Raw genomic sequence first — 7970 nt, 5'->3', positions numbered from 1 at the left:
GCATACGCAAGCGTGATTTGTGTAAAAAAAAAATTGTTTTAAGGGAGTTTCGCTGGTCACTCAGGAAATCTCCAACAACCAATATTTACTGGGAAGGGTAAGTCACTCCCATATACTTCCAGTAAATAGAGGTTACACAGGGGCCCTAGGTTGGGTACATTGCCTGCGCTATCAACAGCGTATGGTAGTATTGGCCAATGTGGGCGTGAGTGGGTGAGAGCACTCGTTGAATTTTCACCGTTGCCTTATATTGAGTATTTTGGTTTTTTGTAGGAATTAGCTGAGAAGGCAATACCTGCAAAATATGGGGGCCAGTTGCTCAAGTAAGGGACGTTCAACCAGGGTTCAGGTTGATATTCCGCGGCCCAGGGGGTCAGCGAGGTACATAATGTTTGAGAAGCATGGATCACACACTGAAGTTTTTTGCAATGAATGGGAACGTATGACTGCGGAAGATAGGGAACCATTCCCTAAGGTAGGCAGTTTTGAACCAGAGGTGTTGCAGAATTTAAGGTTTAGGATATGTCTGATAAAATTCCGAAAACAAAGGGTCAGACAAACTGTTTACATTTATGGCAGCAAGAGGGCGATATGCAAGGGAAATTAACATATGCAGCCGGTTCCAAACCTAGCGGGAATGAGAACACAAACACACCATTGTCGACACAGGTCGAAGGGGAACAGAAGGCTACAGTCAATGATACATCCGTAAATGATAGTAATATGAAAGAGCAATGTATTAACCCTAACTTTTGCAAAATGTATCCTGTTTTGAAGTCTCTCCAAGGTTTTAGGTCACAGGAAGATGAAGGATTCAGCCAAATCGCAGCTCTCCTCCAAGCACTCATGTTGCAGGAAACTCAGGTGGGACCTGTCCAACCAGGTAGTGCAGTAACAATATTCCCCAATGAAAGAACGGGTGAGGTCACAGCTACCGGTAAGTATGAGACAGTTCATTGCACAGAAACAACACCACACAGTAAACAGATTAGGAACGGAATGGTAGGATTACACCCTGTCTTGGAAATAGTAACTGCCAATGGGGGAACCGATAGTCAGGAAGTAGTCCTCACCAAGAATAATGCAATGTATTGCCCGTGGCCCAGAGATGAGCTGCGATCAATCATTTCAGAATTCCCCGACCCTCGGAAGCATTTAGCCAGATGTCAGAAATTTATCAGAGATCTGGGTAATGTGTATGAACTGACAAACCAACATTGGCGGACATTTTTGAAAGCATGCCTACCCCCTAATATTGACACCCAAAAATTCATCACTGATTGTAGATTAGAGTCGGATAGTCCTATGACTTACAGAAACAATCAGGAAAATATAGAACGAATTAACAGACAACTAGAGTTGGATTTCCCCACAACTGCTAAGTGGAGGAAAATTTTCTCCATAAAGCAGAGGGAAAATGAAATGGCATCTGAATATTTCCATCGGGCCCTACACATAATGGATAGATACATAGGGGTATCGGATGCAGGGAACGATAAAAATTACAGAGAGGTGGCTGTCTCTGCGCTGATGGACGGACTCAATAAAACAGTGAGGGACAGAGTACAAACCTCTTTGCCTGGTTGGAGAGGGGTCACAGTAGCTTGCCTTAGAGAGTGCGCAATTGAACACCATAGGAATATTGCTAGGCGTAGAAAACTGCAAGAGGAGAGGCTGAGGACTGAAAGTATGCAGGCTCTTACACCAAAGTCTCATCAGCCCAAACCCCAAAACCCTAGTAGTAACAAAAGACCGAGGATATGTTACATTTGTATAAATGAAGGACATTTTGCTAAAGATTGTAAGAGTAGTAGAGCACATAGCCAATATAGACCCCTAGACAGAATAAATAAGCCACGTTATTAAACACATAGACGGGATCAAGGGACATATAGTAAGGAATCACGATACAGTATAGAAAAACACAGATTCGGTTAATGGGAAGAACAGAATAAATGCAACTTTACCCTTTTGACAGAACTTACGGAGATTAGGAGGAGGCTTCTAAACTTCTGCTTCTCTTTCTCTAGCAGAAGTGACCTCTAAGTAATTTAACAGGAGTTTTGTTAGAGATGGTATACATATAGAGTGCTCCCACCCAGGAAGCACAAAATATGTTAAAATACCCACGAAGACTAATATTGCATTTCACTGTTTTAGAAGCATGTCCATTACAGGTAGAGGAAATTATCTCAAAGATACCGGGTTCCCTATGAACTTAGAATGGACAAGACACTGGATTGATGGCTGGGATAGTCCCAGTAGAGATATAACACACATAGAATTTTTTTTTTTTTTAAGGGAACAGCCTAATTAGGGAACCATTCCCCGTAGTGCCCAATCCAGATGTCAAACTTTGTAAAATCTTCTTTGTTACTAAACTCTGTGATTTGTCTTCAAAGGTTCCTCTTCATCTCTGATGTTCACCGACAGATTTACAGCTCAAACGTCACATGTCTACTCGGTCTTTTCAGAGGTCTGCCCAAACCCAGTATATCTCACCAGCATCACTGTGCCTGGCCATGCACAAAGGGTGGAGAGTGGAAATACTGGTGAAGGGAGACTGTGCATAGATACCGATAGACCTGATGATGTGACAGCCTGATGGTGAACGTAAATCTGACAAATTTTCTTTTTATTATTTCCTCTCTCTTTTTCATTTTCCACGGATGGTTTACTTCACACAACTGATAATACACAACAGTTAAACACATTGTAATGCAAGATTTATGTTCCCTATAGAAAGGTCGCTGACTCGGAGAGAACATCGTATCACTGGAGTGTCTGTTCCAGGAAGGCTGAGAGGCAGGACTGTTGTCATGGCACCTGAGCGCGGAGAGCAACAAGATCAGAGGCGGTTGTCGCACCAGTTTTCTTTTTCCTTTTTATTATTTTCTCCATCTCCCATTACCTTCCTTTCCTCCCCCTTCTTGTTCCCTTTCTCTCCCCTTAACAAGATGGACTTACCGCAAGAGACTGCGTTCCGGGTTTTCCTGTTAATCCTGTTGTTGACGAGATCAGTCTGTTTCGGTGAGAGTACCAGAGAGGTCGAGAAAGGATCTGGAATGGGTTCTGATGGCAAGGACAGATTTGTAGAATTCCAAGAGCAACACGTCCATCGAGCAAAGGCGAGTATCAGAAAACGATCTGGTAGTCAGGAAACTAGGAGGCACTGTGAAGGGTTATTGGCTGAGGAAGATTGCATCTGTAGGAATTGTGAAAACCTAGTTGAGGATGGGTGCATCCAGAGATGTCAGTCCAGCCTTAATATCAACATGGACCGTCATCCATTGAGTGACTAACACTCACTAGTGGGTAAGGTCTTAAACCAGACAGAATGCTGGGTGTGCTCACAAGTACCTCAAGGTCAGAGCAAGTCAGGACTAGTACCGTATCCTTTAGCAATAGATGAGGTACTTGAATTACGGGGTGGGAGACCGGTGGACAAGAAATTTAATATTTCTAGGCCCCCTAGTTTAAAGCTCCACCAGTACCATGTAGATAGATCCTTAGTATGTTTCAACATTTCCAATTCCCGAAAGCCGGGAAATTGGGAGGTGACATGGAATAACCAAACCATGGCATTCTCGCACAGAGCTGATAGGATACCCGTAGACTCTGAACTTATACGTCAAATAGCCTACAGTGGAAGGTATTTTCGGTACAGGTATACTCAAGGAAGTAAGACCATGCGGGTTGGAGAAGTATCACCAGGGTATTGTGCGCATATCATACAGCCTAATACGTGTACTGAACAGATGAGAGAGTTAGGGATAGGATTTTTCACTTGGAAAGTTTGCAATATGGTAATGTCATATTCTGTCCCATATGTTCTCCCTGATGATGCTTATTTCATATGTGGGAGGAAGGCGTATAAGTGGCTTACCCCAAACTCAGAGGGATTGTGTTACATTGGAAGAGTGTTGCCAGAGGTTATGACCATAACCCATGATAAGATGAAAGACGTTCACCGCAGTGCCCAGGCTCCTTATACTCATACTCATTATGAACACATCGTTAAAAGACACCTCATAGATAGGACAGAGCACGTAGCCTCTGATTTGATCCACGAATCCACCGGGATTCAATTCGTTCTCGCATTAGATATCACCCGTACTGCCAGAGGAATTATAAATTATAGGTACATCCATGCGCTAGCGAACGTGATAGATAATATCACTGAGATGTATGACGACATCTTCAGGTATACGGGAAGGGAGTTGCAAGCTTACAAAGCGGAACTGATCCAGCACAGGATGGTCCTCAATTATATCACAGCCGTGACGGGAGGGTACTGTGTCACATTGGCAACTCAATATGGTGTGAAGTGCTGCACGTATATTACAAACAGCACTGATGACCCAACTGAGATCATTGATCAAAAGATGGACGATATCTTGCAGTTAAAGTGGGAGTTCCGAAGGAGACACAACCTTACCCTGACTGCTGTGAGTAATGAACTGACCGGCTGGGTCTCATGATTGAACCCACGCAATTGGTTCTCAGGTTTAGGAGAATGGGCTCAAAATTTTATTATGAGTGTAGGAAAGTTTCTCCTTTGTATCCTGGGAGTCGTCATAATTATTGGTTTGATATTTAGGTGTATTCGAATTTTAATGCGGCGCAAGCGCAGTACAAAATTGATGAGTTTAAGGAGCGGGGGCATTGGTACAGCAGCAGATTTAATTTATGACCCATCTATAGAAACGATGTTGTGATAAGGATTGCAAATGAATTCCACGGCCCTTTTCTTTCACCCGTTTTTCCTGTGTTTCTCCCTCAGCAAACGTACACCCATCCGGAAAAGACTTCGATCAACACCCAAGAATGATTATGCAAATGTTATGTGAATGTATTGTACATATGTGTCTTATCTTCATCTCTACAACCTTCAGTTAATGACACACATAGTCGACAGGTGATATCCACATATATTAGCATTCACATATGTTCCCCCTCCATGTATCATCATCTAAATGTGCACCCCATTTGTTGGAACAAGAAGCCGAAAAGAGCTCGGTAGTGTTTGTTGGCCCACTTACAGACCCTTAATACGGGATGAGAAGGATTTAATGTATACTTCGCAATACCTCGAAGCTTATCTAGAACATATACGGCACGATGATACATGCCCCTCAGACATGGATTCATACATACATGCTTTTACTATCTCACTAGGTCATACATTTCCCACCTACACCTCTCCTCATCATCTGTAGATATGTATTGCATATTTTTCTGTTTAATGTTTAGATAGTGGCAGTTATTGTTGACTGCCAAAGGGTGGACTGTCAAAGTCGAAAAATATTGTAATGCATACATCATTTACTAACCACACAGACATGCCCGCTGCGCGTGCACTTATTCCACCGTGCGTGCACATATCCGCAATTTGCGTAGGATCGCTCCTGCGATCATGCGCGTGGTATGGGTATTTACGGCGGAGTTTGTGAGCGCATAGAGGGTTATCAGAACATTACATATTTAACCCAAATAGTGCATTTTGTACACATAGCTCCCCTACACCACATCAGCAAGTATCAACAGTTTAAATGATTCCAGGACTAAGGGATTCACCTTTGCATGATAGGAAGGGACAGACAAAGGTTGGTAGGTGATGTCTAGTATCCAGCTGTAGGGTATTTTAAGGGTAACATTCTGGTGTTGGTTAGAGAAAGATTGCATGTTCCTGCGTATAGTTATGTGCAGAAGTAGAATATAGATATAAACTGTATTTACTGTATATTATGTATGCGGCGGGAATCCAGAGGATACCACCCACAAGAGCAGTTGAGAAAGACATCGCCCACCTTTTCAAATCAACCTATGACCTCTCCTGTAATGTAGAGATGCATCTCTGTGTCCAATAGACAAAGGGATTACAGTGACCATTGTATTGTATATGGAAGTTGTGTATAAAAAGCCTGTTGCTGCCTGGCTGGTCAGAAGACTCTGAACGCTATCTACCTGATATGCGGAGGACTGGTCCAGGTTGCGCAAGCGAACATTCTCACGTATGTACATTGACTGTAGCCATTATTCTGTTTTAGATTTATCTTGTTAGCTCTGTAGTGTATAACTTGTACTGTTATCCCCTTTCAAATAATCCACTGTGGCCTTAGAACCCAGCGGTTAACTACATATCGGTGTTGTGTCCTCATTTCCCTGCTAGGGTTTAAAGCGTATTTAACTGTATAAGGTTTAAAGAGTATTGATAAGGTGTGTGCGCATAGCGGGTACTTTATACCTTCAGCGCTGCGTAAAAGGTTTAAGGTGTATCATCATTACAGTGCTTTTCGGCACAAGGTTTAGAGTGTAAGAATAACATTGCATTGCATCACGAATAAGGTTTAAAGTTTATCAAGAGTGTGCGCGCGCTGTGCGTACTCTGAACACCCAGCGCGGCGTGTGTACGCAAAGTACGTACGACGTACGGGACTCTGTACGCAAATAGCGTACGAAGTGCGTAGCGTGTGTATTAAGTCTAGCGGCCGCAGCGGCTCAATGGTAAGAGTGTGTTTAGAGGTATAGCTTTATGGTTTAAGATAATATCGACATTATCACCAGCATCCTCTAGGACGTAAGAGAAATATACTATGTATTTCATACCTTTCAACATTTAGGGATCAAGTCAATTAGGTGCAAGTTACTCTTGTCCACATCCGTGACTATATGGCACACTTACAGTACCTCCAGACTAAAGGATGTTTGGTCCAAATACTGCATACAAAAATCCACAAGTCTGGGGTGAGGTTGAGCTGTGATGGAGGTGGGTTGCAGTGCCATTGGCAGCGTTTCCATGGCATTACGATTACTCTCACTCTTCCATGTCTAATTGAATTGACCTCTTAGACATGCTACAGTGTTTTTGTACATTGTAAAGAATTACAATGCAACTTGTTGTAATACTGTTATTATTTACAACAGAATTACAACAGAATTAATTATTTCTTAATAACATCATAATGGGCATATGGTCACATCATAATGACCTCTTCAGGTAGGTTCAAATTCCTGTACTCCTGGACTTCCCATTTTATTTACTGTATGATTGCAATCCCCTGTGTTTATCTAAGTGATGAGAAGGGTGTTTCAACACAATTGACTGCAATCATAAACAGAGATGAGAGGGCGGTTTTTGTTTGTTATTTTACTCCAGGATTGAAGCCATGCATGTGACTTGCGTGTCATATTCCTGAGATACTGTGTTATCATTATGAAGTTCCCGGCTCTAGTGTGATTTAGATCACATGTATTGCATATGCGACCTAAATCAAGTGAGAGCAGGGAGTTCCACAATGATGATGCATCTCCATGATGACGAGCAGCCAGGGCCGGTTCAAGCCCGCTCTGTGCCCTGGGCAGGCAACAGGGGCGTGGCTTAATAGAGGGGGCGTGGTCAATTACGCCCCCTGTACAGTAGTAGTGCCGCTTAAATGCTGAGCGGTGCGCAATGACGTCATCGCGCACCGCTCAGCAAAGGTCCTCTCCACGAAGGGAAACTAGACGCTATGCGTCTAGTTCCCTTCACAGGAGACACAGCCGAGGGACACAGCGGGCAGCGGAGGGCACAGCAGTGGCGGATCTTGCCATGGTGCGGCGCCCTCCAAAAGTCCTGCTTGCCCGTGGCAAGATCCGCTACTGCGAGCGGCCACATGAATGTATTCAAACCAGGCGGGGAAAAACTGAACAAGAACCGAGATGCTCATCTCTAACCTCTGTATATATAAAATAAAGTCCCAGGTAGACGTCTGTCTGTTTGGGTAATCTCAAGACCCGCTGGACAGATTTTGATACAGTTTTCACAATTTTATAGAACATTTGTCGAGTAAGGTTTAAGTGTATGAAATACTAATCTATCTATAAAGGGAGCTGAGCAGTGACGACTGTAGTAAGAGTGACAATTTCAGTAAGAAAACTGCACACAATGGCCAAGAGTGGTACCCCAGTAGCTGTGCTGCAGGGATGAT

Source organism: Pseudophryne corroboree, chromosome 1 (assembly GCF_028390025.1).
Source record: "Pseudophryne corroboree isolate aPseCor3 chromosome 1, aPseCor3.hap2, whole genome shotgun sequence".
Lineage (NCBI taxonomy): Eukaryota > Metazoa > Chordata > Amphibia > Anura > Myobatrachidae > Pseudophryne > Pseudophryne corroboree.
This window is presented reverse-complemented; position numbering follows the sequence as displayed.